Source organism: Myotis nattereri (assembly GCF_964212035.1).
Source record: "Myotis nattereri genome assembly, chromosome: X".
NCBI lineage: Eukaryota > Metazoa > Chordata > Mammalia > Chiroptera > Vespertilionidae > Myotis > Myotis nattereri.
Window position 1 is genome coordinate 26,549,409 of NC_138078.1, and position 15,573 is coordinate 26,564,981.

The 15,573-nt window shown below is 40.2% G+C and overlaps 1 pseudogene across 1 annotated transcript; it reads right to left on the reverse strand.

Annotated features, from left to right (window-relative positions):
• Positions 1–8,173: 8,173 nt before the first annotated feature.
• Positions 8,174–9,010, reverse strand: LOC308510897 (small ribosomal subunit protein uS2-like; annotated as a pseudogene). The gene has a single exon. The product of its transcript is annotated as a small ribosomal subunit protein uS2-like (transcript).
• Between the last annotated feature and the right edge of the window lie 6,563 nt (positions 9,011–15,573).

The window sequence follows — 15,573 nt, forward strand, 5'->3', positions numbered from 1 at the left end:
CAAATTTAGTGTCTTAAAACTATACACATTTATTTCATCACAGTTATGTTCTATCTTCCAGGTTGGTCTATTATCTGGAGACTCGGGGAGATTCTGTGTACAAGCCCATTCAAGTTGTTTGCAGAACTCAGTTCCATATAGCTGGAGGACTGAGGACCATATTTTCTTACTTCCTGTTGGCCAGGGGCTTCTCTCAGCAAGTTCAGACTACTCACATTCTTTCATACATGCTCCCTTATCCTACACTCCATCTTTAAACAAGAATTGGTAAGTCAGTTCCTTCCCATACTTTGAATGTCTCTAACTGTCCTTTCTTTTTTTAAAAAAAAAAAAGTCTTTAATCAATTTCAGAGAGAGGAAAGAAGAGGGAGAGGGAGAGGGAGAGAGATAGAAACATCAATAATGAGAGAGAACCATCTATTGTGGTGATGACGAACCTTTTGAGCTTGGCGTGTCAGCATTTGAAAAACCCTAACTTAACTCTGGTGCCGTGTCACATATAGAAATTTTTTGATATTTGCAATCATAGTAAAACAAAGATTTATATTTTTGATATTTATTTTATATATTTAAATGCCATTTAACAAAAAAAAATCAACCAAAAAAATGAGTTCGCGTGTCACCTCTGACACACGTGTCATAGGTTCGCCATCACTGATCTATTGGCTGCCTCCTGCATGCCCCATACTGGGGATCAAGCCTTCAACTCTGGCATGCGCCCTGACTGTGAATCTAACCATGACCTTCTAGTTCATGTATCAATGCTCAATCATTGAGCCACATTGGCTGAGCTCTCTGACTTCCCTTTCTGCAAACAGCTGTAGAAAACTCTACTTTTAAAGGATTCATTTGATTAAGTCAAGCCCTCCTGGATAATCTCCACTGACTTGAGACTTTGATTACACTTGAAAGATTCCTTCATAACAGCCCCTAAATTACTGTTTGATTGAATAATCAAGGGAGAGGAATCTTGGAGTGGAGATATCTCGAGAATTTTGCCTACTATCTATATATATAAAACCCTAATATGCAAATAGAATGAATAGCAGAACAGAACAACCAAACAACTGGTCTCTATGATGTGCAATGACCACTAGGGGCCGTGTGTGGAACATGACAGGCATTGGCTGTGGCGGGATGGTGGAGCAGGTGAGCGGGGGCGCCAGACCAAGGCAGAGTGTCAGTTGCTACCATTGGGGCGAGCCCCTAGTGGTTACTGAAAATTCTTTGCTCCTGCATGCTGCAGTCCTGCCTGGCGCTCATACCCACTGCAGGTGCCTGGCCCAACCCCAGCCCTGATGACTTGGTGCCATCAGCGGGTAAAAGCAGCAGCTGCCAGCCCCTATCACCCCCAGGGCTTCTCCACCACCCCCTGTTCCTGAGGGGCAATTGGGGCCAGCAGCTTCTACTCGCACCCGCTGCTGGCAACGGCCCTGCTTGCACCCACTGCTGGTGCTGAAGCCACTGCTCACATCCGCTGCCAGTGCCTGGTGCCAGTCTTGATTTCTTGGCGCTGGCAGTGGGTGTGAGCGGTGGCTGTTGGCCCCAATTACCCCTGAGGGCTTCTTCACCTCCCCCTGCTCCTGAGGAGTGATCGGGGTAGCAGCTTCCACTTGCACCCACTGCTGGCAATAGTCCCAATCACTCATGTCATCAGTGGGTGCGATCGGTGCAGGTGCCATAAGCACATGGGAGTGGTGGCTGTAGGAGTTGGGGACCGAGGCTGTGGTGGGAGGGGCTGGGCAGGGGTGCGGAGGATGGGCTGAGACCCACCCCTGTGCCCACCTTAGCCTCCTGGCCCAAAGTTCCTTTCAAGGTGCATGAATTCGTGCACTGAGCCCCTAGCATCCAATAACAAACAAACTTATTTTTTCAGAACAAATGGATAAATCAAATATAAACTGTTATGACAGGCTAAAGCACATCAAGTATTAAGTAAAAGACACTGTATTATTAATATGGTAAAGCAGGGCAACATTGGAGTGAGCTAATCTAGCAGAGAGATTGGGTTAAAGAGAATATTGGGAGAGTGATGAAATTGCAAGGACATGCAGATTAAATAGTTGGTTGGAAAGCATAGATACTAAATATAATATAATCAATAAGAAATAAAAACAAATTTCTATATATATTTAGAGTAACATTGAGAATCCCAAAGATGAGTAAAAAATCTTAAAAAGCACTTAGAAAAGATAGATTACTAGAGACAAATGGGAGTTAAACTTGCAGAAAATAAAACAAAATATATAAAAAACAAATTTAAAAACTCAACAGCAATAGTGCAGGGAAGACCTGGGGAAAGGTTGGGAGTGGGGGGGAGGGGTCAATGGTGGGAGGATAGAAAAGGGGACATCATAAAATGCTTCTGCACAAAAAAGAAACCATCAACAAAACAAGAAAGTCCACTGCATGGGAGAACATATTTGCCAATGTTATCATCAATAAGGGTTTAATCTCCAACATTTACAGGGAACTCATACACATTAACAAAAAGAAGATAAACAACCCAATCAAAAAAGGGCAATGGACCTAAATAGACACTTTTTGAAAAGGACATACAGAAGGCCAAGAGACATATGAAAACATGCTCAAAGTCAGTAATCATCCGAGAGATGCAAATCAAAACGGCAATGAGATACCATCTCATACCTTTCAGAATGCCTATCCTCAACAAATCAACAAACGACAAGTGCTGGTGAGGATGTGGGGAAAAAAGGAACCCTCCTTCACTGCTGGTGGGAATGCAGACTGGTGCAGCCACTGTGGAGAGCAGTATGGAGTGTCCTCAAAAAACTAAAAATGGAACTCCCATTTGACCCAGTGATCCCACTTCTAGGAATATATCCCAAGAAACTAGAAACACCAATCAGTAGGGATATATTCACCCCTATGTTCATAGCACCACAATTTACAATACTAAGATTTGGAAACAGCCTAAGTGCCTATAAGCAGATGAGCGGATTAAAAAATGGTGGTACATCTACACCAGGGGTCCTCAAACTATGGCCCACGGGCCACATGCAAATACAAATATTGTATGTGTTCCCGTTTTATTTTTTTTACTTCAAAATAAGGTATGTGCAGTGTTCATAGGAATTTGTTTATAGTTTTTTTTTAAACTATAGTCCGGCCCTCCAACAGTCTGAGGGACAGTGAACTGGCCCCCTGTTTAAAAAGTTTGAGGACCCCTGATCTACACAATAGAATTTTACGCTCTGTTAAAAGGAAGGATCTCCTACCATTTGCAACAGCATGGATGGAACTGGAGAACATTATGCTAAGTGAAACAAGCCAGTCAGAGAAAGATAAATATCACATGACCTCACTTATTTGTGGAATATAATGAACAACATAAACTGATGAACAAAAACAGTTCTAGAGACAGAGAAACATCGATTAGATGCTCAAACCTCAGAGGGAAGGAAGGGGAGGGTAGGGGTAAGGTGGAGAGATCAACCAAAGGACTTGTATGCGTGCATTTAAGCATAACCAATGGACATGGACACCAGCGGGGGGGAGGGCATGAGCAGGGGTGGGGTGGGGACAATAGGGGGATAAGGACACATATGTAATACCTTAATCAGTAAAGAAAGAAAAAAAGGGACATCTGAAATACTTTCAACAATAAAGATAAAATTTTAAAAATTCATATACACACACAAAAGTTAAGTCTGATGACAGAAAATTTTAAATTTGATTGGCCTTGTTTGGAAACATAAAGGTTTTGTAAAACTGTGATCTGTAAGAGGAAGTGGGGCAGAATGGAGTCAGATAGATCTGGATCAAAATGGCCATTCTGCCACCACAATTTGATGATGTATCTATGAAATCCAGCATACTGCCTAGTTCATAGAAGACAATAAATGGTATCGATTATTACTAAACATCTATTAAGTCTGTTTTCATATTTATCAAATGAGAAAGCCAGTTTCAATTTAAGTTGAAGAACCAAGGCTGCTTAACTATATTAAACTAGAGGCCCGGTGCACAAAAATTTGTGCACTGGAGGGTGCGGGGTCCCTCAGCCCAGCCTGCCCCCTCTCATACTGGGAGCCCTCAGGGGATGTCCTACTCCCTGCTCCCTGCTCCCCTTGGGGAGCGGGCCTAAGCCACAGTCTGGTCTCCCTTTGTGGGAGGCGACCGGGCTGATCAAGGGAAGGCACCAGCCCCATCACCCTGCTGTTGCAGCCACTGCCAGTCACCGCAGGCACCAAGGTGTTTTCATCAACCCGGACTCCAGTCCCTTCACCATGAAAAAAATGACAACTTTCTTTAGGCATTTTCAAGATGTGTCTTTCATAGGATATGACATTTCTTTCTTTCTTTCTTTTTTTATCCTCACCTGAGAATATGTTTCCATTGATTTTTAGAAAATGTGGAAGAGAAAGGGAAAGACAGAGAGAGAAACATCAAAGTGAGAGGAACACTTCGCTTGGTTGCCTCCTGCATGAGCCCTGACCTGGGCCCCGGCCAGGGAGGAGCCTGCAACCTAGGTACATGCCCTTAGTCAGAATTGAACCCAAACCCTGCAGTGGGCAGGCTGAGGCATTATCCACTGAGCAAAACCAACTAGGACAGGATATGAAATTTCTTAGCCCTCTAGCAGTGGACCTTCCTTTTTATTCTCCAGGAGTGTGGTAAAAAACCCTAGATCACCTATTTGGATTCTTATTACCCAAGTTACTAAGAATATTATCAGTGGAATACAGGGAGCTTAGCCAATGAGCAATCAGAAAAGGTGTTTCCTCTGTAGTTCACACCAATTGCTGGCTCAGCCCCTGCCCAGGCCTAATGCCTCTGGCCGAGGCATTAGGCCTGGGCAGGGGACCCCCAGCTCTCTGCTATCTCCTGCCCTGTCCCTGCCCAGGCCTAAAGCCTGTAGCCAAGGCATTAGGCCTTGGCAGGGGACCCCCAGCTCCCCGCAATCACTGGTTCTGCCCCTGCCCAGGCCTAACGCCTGTGGCCGAGTCATTAGGCCTGGGCTGGAGACCTCTAGCTCCCCATCATTGCCAGCTCCACCCCTGCTCTCTGTGATTTCTGGCTCTGCTCCTGCTCCCTACCATCGCTAGCTCCCTCCCTGCTCCTCGCCATCGCCAGCTCCGCCCCTGCCCCCCACCATCGCCGGCTCCATCCTTGCCCAAGCCTAATGCTTCTGACCGAGGCATTAGGCCTGGGCAGAGGACCCCCAGCTCCCCACAATTACCGACTCTGCCCCTGCTTCCCACCATCGCCGGCTCCTCCCCTGCCCAGGCCTAATTCCTCAAAGCATTAGGCCTGATCAGGGGACCTCTCAGATCTGATTGCAGGCTCCAATCACCAGTGGGCGCCTACATATGCAAATTAATCTCCATCTTTGTTTGGTTAATTTGCATACTCATCCTATTGGCTGGTGGGTGTAGCAAAGGTAAAGTCAATTTGCATGTTTGTCTATTATTAGGTAAGATGAACTTTGTGTATTGTTTCCTTGCAAGGGCAGTAAAGAATTCACAGATGAGTTCATGGTCCTAAAATGGCAGATTTTAGATATGCTTGACATATATATCTTTTTAACCAAGATGATGAACTTTATATCACTGCAGTCTGTCACTAAGAAATGTAGTTTTGCTCAGGGGAATACTTTATTTTTCATCAAACTCTCTATTGATTTAGATATCTGTTGGGAAAACTATGTTTGTTTTTAATAGTGGTTCTGCTTGTTTTATAAGATTTTATTTAAAGGTGATAATAAAAGTTTAATATATTTTTAAAAACAACATTGTCCTTTCAAAATAAGAATCTAAAACCTGACTATGCATTTTGAAAATAGCCTATCCATGTGCTCTGCTTCCTTAGCAATAGAGAAAACAGAAAATGGGCATTAATTCTATGAGACTAGTAGAGAATAAAATGCCTCTCAGCAAAAAGTATAAAAATTCACTTAAAAGAATTAATTTGAGAATTGTTTGAAAAAACTCCATATGGAAACAAATTTTGTATTTGAGTTTATTTTATCTTAAAAATATTTCATAAACTATATTACAATTGACCTCATTTATTTTTATCTTTCATTTGTGGTTCCTCCTAGAAATGCAATTTGTAATGTATGTGTTTAAATAAAGCCTATGTTTGGTACAAGAAAAAAAATTCAGCAGCAATAATGGAAGCCAGAAGATAGTGGAATATTGTTTTCAAATTGTTGAAGAAAAAAATTATCAACCTAATAGCATATGCCTATCAAAGCTGTCTTTCAACAAAGAGAGGAAAAGAATAACATTTTAGGATACATGAAAACAGGCAGATTTTACCATAAATAAGCCTACACTGAAGGAAATTCTAAAGAATTTACTTTCTGAGGAGAAAGCTTAACAGTGAGAGCAAAAAGACTAAAATGTAGATATATTTGCCCTGGCCAGTGTGGCTTAATGGACTGGGCATCATCTTGTGCACCTAAAGGTTGCTTGTTCAATTCCAGGTCAGGGCACATGCCAGGATTGTGGGTTTAATCCCTAGTAGGAGGTGTGAGGGAAGCAGCCAGTTGATGTTTCACTCTCACATCAGTATCTCCCTTCCTCTCTCTAAAAAATCAATTAAAATATTTTTTTAAATGTAGACATATATAACAAGTAGTTCTGTATAAAATAAGAATAAATAAAAACAATAGCAACAATAAGTTTAATATGTAGAGTTCAATTAAAGGCAGATTCAGCATAATACAATGTAACAAGTGTCAAAACTGTGATGATAAAATTTAAAGTTTTAGGATCTTTGCATTGGTCAGTAGGTGTTTCAATTATTAATTTTAGACTGTGTCAAATAAATATTCAGTATAAAATGTCAAATATAACCAATAAAAAAAGTTTCTGTATGCATTCAAAACCAATATAAGGAAAAATGATTTGTGAAAGTGGACAAACATTAAAAAACAAAACAAAATCAAAAACAAAAAAAAAACAGAGGTGCAGCAGCTAGCTCAGAGAAAATGAAACAAATATAAAAGGAAAAGTAAATTTATAGAAACTAATCCAGTTATTAGTATTCATTTATAGCTATTGTCATGCATAATTTTATATAGCGAGAAGCTCACAGAGCAGACAATAGTGTTTATTGGAAAACAGTGGTGTTTATTGGAAAAACAAACAAACATGGAAATAGGAGCAAAAACAGGTGAACATGTCCTCTGTTGCCTATTGAATTCTAGGTCAATGAAAATGTATTTCAGGGTATGCCTCAGACTGGAGGAAGGTCCTCACACATGAGCTATAGAGCTTTTAAGCATCTTTAATCCATGGGAAACATGGTTAAATCAGGAATAATACTACAATAGCAATTTGACAAGACAGAATCTTGACTCTAGCTCTGCCCTGCAATCTCAGCATTTATGGTAGGTTGGTAGCATTATCTGCCTCTTCTGGATCAAGCAATCTGATTATCCTATATAATAAAGAGGTAATATGCAAATTGACCGTCACACCCACGCACAAGATAGCCACCGCCATGTGGTCACAAGATGGCCGGCAGGGGAAGGCAATTGTGGGCAATCATACCAGCAGGGGAGGGCAGTTGGAGGTGACCAGGCCAGCAGGGGAGGGCAGTTGGGGGTGAAGGGGCCGGCAGGGGAGCAGTTAGGAGTCGATCTGGCTGGCAGGGGAGTGGTTAGGGGGTGATCAGGCTGGCAGGCAGAAGCAGTTAGGGGTAGTCAGGCAGGCAGGCAGGTGAGCGGTTGGGAGCCAGCAGTCCCAGATTGTGAGGATGTCCAACTGCCGGTTTAAGCAGTCAGACATCCCCTGAGGGGTCCCAGATTGGAGAGGGTGCAGGCTTGGCTGTGGGACACACCCCCTCCCAGTTCACGAATTTCATGCATCAGGCCTGTAATAGCCATATAATAGGTCAACACAGCAGCAAGATTTGGCATATTCCCTTCATATAATAAGGGGTTGAGGTCAAAATCTTCATATGTACCAGGAATAAATTTCTTAGTCATCAGGACATAACTAATCTCCATGAAGCTTTACAAGAGTGTGTGAACTCTAACTTTTTGTTTCTAGGGACCATTCTGGAACAAATTAACCCTTATGTTTTAATAATTAATGTACCTGTTGGCCATTTGTATATCTTCTTTGACCATTTTTTTTAGAAACTGTTTATTTTCCCTCAACTTTATTTCTATTCTGTTAAGAGTTTGTGGAAGAGCAGTTTAAGACCACTCAGTGTTTGTCCCTACCCGTTCAGTGGCCTGAGCAGTGGGGGCTTCTCACCAGTCTTCAGTGGTGGCTAATCACTCCAGTCTTCAGTAGGGAACTGCTTTATAGGTACAGACAGCACCTGTGTGCCTTCAGCCCAGTCCACAACCTCGAGTTTATTAACAGTAAACTCAGGAATTGGAGCAGTCCATTCACCCTGAAATCCCTCCATGGTCACAAGCTTTTCAGCAGCAGCCCGCTCTTCCTTTGCAATCTCTTCAGGATCTCTGTAGAAGTAGAGATCAGGAATGACCTCGCATGGGTGTTCACAGGAGATGATGCCATGCATGTGCAATACGTCCTGGGCCAGCATCCACCACATCAGACCCACTATATGAACCTCCTTGTTGTTGCAAGGGATGGCAATGTCCACGTAGCACAGAGGAGAATCTGTGTTACCCAGAGCAATGGTGGGCAGGTTAACGTAAGGTGTCTCTTAGAGGCTGGTGTTCAGCCTTGGGATCAGTGACAAGCAGAAATGGTTGCCATTGATCTGGTTTGTGAATAAAGAAGGCAACAATAGAAGTGGTGTCAGGGGAAGCTACAATCTTCAGCCCATTGCCCAGTATTCCTAGAGGATATGACACTGACATCAGCCAGTGGTAATGATGACATGAGCTGCTTGCAAAAGCTTCTCCCAGGTTCTTTTCGGATTTATGATGTGCATGCCATCACTCTCCCTTTGTTTCATTTAGAAATAAAGGTTGGTGCCACCTGAGCTAAGTCCCTGCTGCGAATGATTTGAGGGCATCCTCCTCCTTCATTTGAAAGACATCTAGGGCTCTGGACATTGTAAAAGTTTCCCTTTCTGAAAGGAACCCAGAACAATGCCATATGAATTCCCATCTGGGTATCATGGGTAGGTAGAATTTATTTTTTTCCTCTAAAATAAATAAAATACATGTATCTTAGCTCTCCACTAAAATGCCTGGGAAACTGTAACAACCCAGTAGAAAAAGCAAACCTACCACCCAGATATATTTTCCAAATATAATATTCCACTAAAAGAAACTACCAGGGTTCCTTGGAGATATGTGTGATTCCATGGTATGACTAGAAATATCCAAGATTATTTTGGTTATGTTGGCATTTCAGAAATCCTATACCTAGACTCTGTCACACACTATGAAAGGACACAGAAGGCACTTGGACTCCCATTAGCCAAAGATAGGAAAACTTGTACATGTAAAAGAAGAATAAAATGTATCAAATCTATTAAAATGGATAACACTAATTACCATAATTATACTTAATCCTTCAGTGTTCATCTCTTGAGATTTTACTTAGGTAACCATTTCATGATTTAAGAAGTTCATACAGATGGTAAAATAACCAATAGGAATTACACAGCAGTACTTATGCAATACTAGAGGCCCAGTGCACGAAAATTAGTGCACTCAAGGGGTCCCTCAGCCCGGCCTGCACCCTCTTGCAGACCAGGAGCCCTTAGGAGATGTCCAACTGACAGCTTAGGCTCACTCCTGCCTAAGCTGTAGTCTGGCCTCCCTCTGTGGGAGGAGACCCGCAGGCTGATCAGGGGGCAGTGCAGGCCAGTGAGCGGCCAGGCCCACCCCTGATCACCCCTCTGCCACTGGTAGTCGCTGCTGCCCCTGATCACCGTCCCACCCTCTGCCCACTGGCACCTGCTTTGACTGGCCTGGCACTGCCCACTCGCTGACCCCGCCTCCCACCTCCCCCTGCCAACCAATCATTCCACCGTTTGGTCAATTTGCATATTAGGCTTTTATTATATAGAATTCTTGCCAAGATAAAATGAAATAAACTGAATCAATTGACTTCTACATCTAACAAACAGTTACATAAATTTTGACAAATAGAAAAAATTATGAGAATTTTAAACAGACTAAACAGAATAATACATGAAAACTAGAATAAATCAAAAAATATAGAAATTAGGAGGTAATAAATATAAAAGTAGAAATTTATGAAATTCAAAACAAATATACACAATGGAGAGAATCAGCAAGACAAAAGTTGATTATTTTAAAAAATAAAACTGCATTGGTGCTAGCAAAATTAATCAATAACAGCAACACATGTAAACAATACGAGAGAGAATATAAGTAGAGATACAAAGAGAATATAACGAAGAATTTTATGACAATAAACTTGAAAATTTAGATAAAGTTGTCAATTTCCTAGAAAATAATGTTATAAAAATTGACTCAAAAACATTGTCTTATAAAAATAAATTTGAATCATTATTTTCAAATGTAAAATGATAACAAAAACAAGGCCTAAGTAGTTTTCAGGCAAATTCTACCTAATTAGAAAATATAAATCTAATCTTATAAACAAATTTGCAGAGAATCAAAATGAAGTAGATTACTCCATAAGTCGTTTAATTAAGAGAATATAACCTTAATAGTAAAACCTGACCATAGACTGAGAAAGATAGACCAAAGGAGTTATTAAGATAAATGCAATGATCCTAGACAAAATACAAGCAAATTTTACCCAGCAGTGTATAAAAAATATAACACATCTTGCCCAATTGAATTTTTAAGAACTTTTCAAAATTGCTTTACAATTTCATAATGATACTCGGACTGCCATGTTAAGAAGAGACTGACATGGGAGAAGAGACAGAAGGTGGGAGAGCAGTAAGAAGCAGCGTTGCCAGGCAAATCTTTTATTGTCTAAATCAGATAACTTTAATTAAGAGGTTATTGCAATAACTGAGATAAGATTTGTTGTTAACTTGTACCAGGATGGGGGCAAGGCAGATAGTCAACAATAGTCAGATTCTGGAAACATTTTGATGTTAAATTCAACAGGCTTTTTTGATGCTTTAGATATCAATTATTTTCTATCCTTCTATCATCTTTTTCCCTCACTGTTCTAGGGCATTATCCTCCCTTACTGCAATTCTGAAACAGCATTCTAATTGCTTGCTTTTCTCTAGTCTTGTCTCTCTACAACTCAAAATTCAAGTTTAACTAATATTTCTTAAAATACAAATCTGATTATTCACTACCTAAGTCCCTTCAACAACTTATTTTTTCCCTTTGGATAATGTCTGACTCTTAAAAATAGATGACATTCACTGCACAAGGTCAGAACTTCTGCTATGTAACCAACCTCCACCTTTTGTATGACTAAGTCCTATTCACTCCCTATTTCTTAACCTAAATATGGCATCCTCAGGAAGACCATCACTGGGATAGGTTTTGTTCCATGGTCATAGGATCCCATGAAATTGTAATTATTCCTACCATTGCATTCATCAGGCTACATTATAATCCTTTCTTTAACTGGATGTTTTTTCAACAGTTTTGTAACTTTATGGGGGGAGAGACATATAAATCTCTTGTTTATTGTGGTATCCCTAGACCTAGAAGAATGTTTGGCACAGAGTACATAATCAACAAAAATTTTATTTTATTTTATTTTTAATTTTATTTTATTGCTTACAGTCTTACAAAGGGTATTGCATATGTGTCCCTTTTTTCCCCAGCCCTTGACAATCCCCTAGCCTCCCCTACCCCCCAGAGTCTTATGTCCATTGGTTATGCTTATATGCATGCATACAAGTCCTTTGGTTGATCTCTTACACCCCTCCATCCTGCCCCCCACCCATCCCCGGCCTTCAGGCTACAGTTTGACAATCTGTTTGAGGCTGCTCTGCCTCTGCATCTATTATTGTTCAAAAGTTTATAATGGTCTCTATTATCCATGAATGAGTGAGATCATGTGGTATTTTTCCTTCATTGACTGGCTTATTTCACTTAGCATAATGCTCTCCAGTTCCATCCATGCCGTTGCAAATGGTAAGAGTTCCTTCTTTTTTACAGCAGCATAGTATTCCATCATGTAGATGTACCACCGTTTTCTAATCCATTCATCTACTGATGGGCACTTAGGCTGTTTCCAGATTCTTGCTATGGTGAATTGTGCTTCTATGAAGATATGGGTGCATATATCCTTTCTGATTGTTGTTTATGGTTTCTTGGGATATATTATTAGAAGTGGGATCACAGGGTCAAATGGGAGTTCCATTTTTAGTTTTTTGGGAAAACTCCATACTGTCTTCCATAGTGGCTGCACCAGTCTGCATTCCCACCAGCAGTGCACAAGTGTTCCTTATTCTCCACATCCTCTCCAGCACTTGTCGTTTGTTGATTTGTTGATGATAGCCAATCTGACAGGTATGAGATGGTACCTCATTGTTGTTTTGATTTGCATCTCTCGGATGATTAGTGACTTTGAGCATGTTTTCATATGGCTGTTGGCTTTCTGAATGTCTTCTTTTGAAAGGTGTCTATTTAGGTCCTTTGTCCATTTTTTGATTGGATTATTTATCTTCCTTTTGTTAAGTTGTATGAGTTCCCTATAAATTTTGGAGATTAGGCCCTTATCAGATATGACATTGGCAAATATGTTTTCCCACGCAGTGGGTTTTCTCAATGTTTTGTTGATGGTTTCTTTTGCTGTGCAGAAGCTTTTTATTTTGATGTAGTCCCATTTTTTCATTTTGTCTTCAGTTTCAAGTGCCCTAGGAGCTATATCAGTGAAGAAATTGCTTAGGCATATGTCTGAGATTTTGTTACCTTTGGCTTCTTCTAGAATTTTTATGGTTTCCTGTCGTACATTTAAGTCCTTTATCCATTTTGAGTTTATTTTTGTGTATGGTGTAAGTTGGTGGTGTAGTTTCATTTTCTTGCATATATCTGTCCAATTTTCCCAACACCATTTATTGAAGAGACTATCTTGGCTCCATTGTATGTTCTTGCCTCCTGTGTCAAATATTAATTGAGCATATTGGTTCGGGCCGATTTCTGGGCTCTCTATTCTATTCCATTGATCTATATGTCTGTTCTTGTGCCAGTACCAGGAAGTTTTGAGAACAGTGGCTTTGTAGTAAATCTTGATATCTGGTATTGAGATCCCACCTACTTTGTTCTTTTTCAGGATCACTGCAGCTATTCGGGGTCTTTTTTTTATTCCAGATGAATTTTTGGAGAGTTCGTTCTAGGTCTGTGAAGTATGCCATTGGTATTTTAATGGGAAGTGCATTGAATTTATAGATTGCTTTGGGTAGTACAGACATTTTAATGATGTTGATTCTACCAATCCATGAACACGGTATGTTCTTCCATCTGTTTATGTCTTCCTCTATCTCTTTTTTCAACATCCTGTACTTTTCTGAGTAGAGGTCTTTTACCTCTTTAGTTAAGTTTATTCCTAGGTAGGTTAAGTTTTTTGGTGCGATGGTGAATGGAATTGTTTTTATAATCTCTCTTTCTGAAAGTTCACTATTGGTGTATAGAAATGCCTCAGATTTCTTAACTTTGTATCCTGCTACATTGCCAAATTCATGTATTAAGTCTAGTAGCTTTTTGATGGAGTCTCTAGGGTTTTGTATATATAATATCATGTCGTCTGCAAATAAGGACAGTTTTACTTCCTCTTTTCCAATTTGGATGCCTTTTATTTCTTCTTCTTGCCTAATTGCGATGGCTAATACATCCAGTACTATGTTGAACAGGAGTGCTGAGAGTGGGCATCCCTGTCTTGTTCCTGTTCTTAGGGGAAATGGTGTTAGTTTTTGTCCATTGAGTATGATGTTGGCTGTGGGGCTGTCATATATGGCTTTTATTATGTTGAGGTATGATCCTTCTACTCCCGCCTTGCTGAGAGCTTTTATCAAAAATGGGTGTTGTATTTTGTCAAATGCTTTTTCTGCATCAATTGATATGACCATGTGGTTTTTTTCTTTCAATTTGTTTACGTGATCAATCACGTTTATTGATTTGTGGATATTGTACCATCCTTGCATCCCTGGGATAAATCCTACTTGGTCATGGTGTATGATCTTTCTGATGTACTGCTGGATCCGATTTGGTAAGATTTTGTTGAGGATTTTAGCATCTATGTTCATGAGGGATATTGGCCTGTAATTCTCTTTCATTGTGTTGTCTTTACCTGGTTTTGGTATTAGGGTGATGCTGGCTTCATAGAATGAGCTTGGAAGTGTTCCTTCCTCTTGAATTTTTTGTAGTAGTCTGAGGAGGATAGGTTTAAGTTCTTCCTTGAATGTTTGGTAAAACTCCCCTGTGAAGCCGTCTGGTCCTGGGCTTTTGTTTGCTGGACGCTTTTTGATGACTGCTTCAATTTCTTCCATAGTTATTGGCCTATTGAGATTTTTGGATTCTTCCTGATTGAGTTTTGGAATGTTGTATTTTTTAGGAATTTGTCCATTTCCTCCAGGTTGTCTAGTTTGTTGGAGTAGAGCTGTCCATCGTATTTTTTAACAATCATTTGTATTTCTGTGGGGTCTGTTGTTATTTCGCCTCTATCTTTCTGATTTTGTTTATTTGGGTCCTCTCTCTTTGCTTCTTGGTGAGTCTGACTAGAGGTTTGTCAATCTTGTTTATCCTTTCAAAGAACCAGCTCTTGGTTTCATTGATTTTCTGTATTCTTTTTTTTGGTCTCTATGTCATTTATTTCTGCTCTAATCTTTCTTGTCTCGTTCTTTCTGCTCACTCTGGGGTTTTCTTGTTGCTGTCTTTTTAATTCTTTGAGTTGTAGAGTTAGCTGATTTACTACCATTTTTTCTTGTTTTTTGATATAATCCTGTAGAGGTATAAACTTCCCTCTCAGGACTGCTTTCATTGTGTCCCATAGGTTTTGGATTGTTGTGTTTTCATTGTCATTAGTTTCCAGGATGTTTTTGATTTTTTCTTTGATCTCATTGTTAACCCAATCAATATTTAATAACATGCTATTCAGCTTCCAGGTGTTTGAGTATTTTGGGTTGTTTTTATTGTAGTTTATTTCTAATATTACGCCATCGTGGTCTGAGAAGATGCTTTTTATGATTTCAATCTTCTTGAATTTGGGGAGACTTTGTTTGTGACGCAATATGTGGTCTATTTTTGAAGATGTCCCATGAGCACCTGAGGTGAACGTATATTTTGTGGTTTTGGCGTGAAGTGTTCTGAAGATGTCAATTAAGTCCATATGAACTAGTGAGTCATTTAGGATTGCTGTTTCTTTGCTGAGTTTTTGTCTAGCGGATTTATCCATTGATGTCAGTGGTGTACTAAAGTCCCCTACTATGATTGTATTGTTGTCGATCTTTCCTTTGATATCTTCCAGGAGTTTTTTTATGAATTTTGGTGATCCTGCATTGGGTGCATATATGTTTATCAGGGTTATATCCTCTTGTTGTATTGATCCCTTTAGTATTATGAAGTGGCCTTCCTTATCTCTTGTTATGGCCTTCACTTTGAGGTCTATTTTGTCCGATATAAGTATTGCTACCCCAGCTTTCTTTTCATTTCCATTGGCCTGAAAGATATTTTTCCGTCCCTTCACTTTCAGTCTGTGT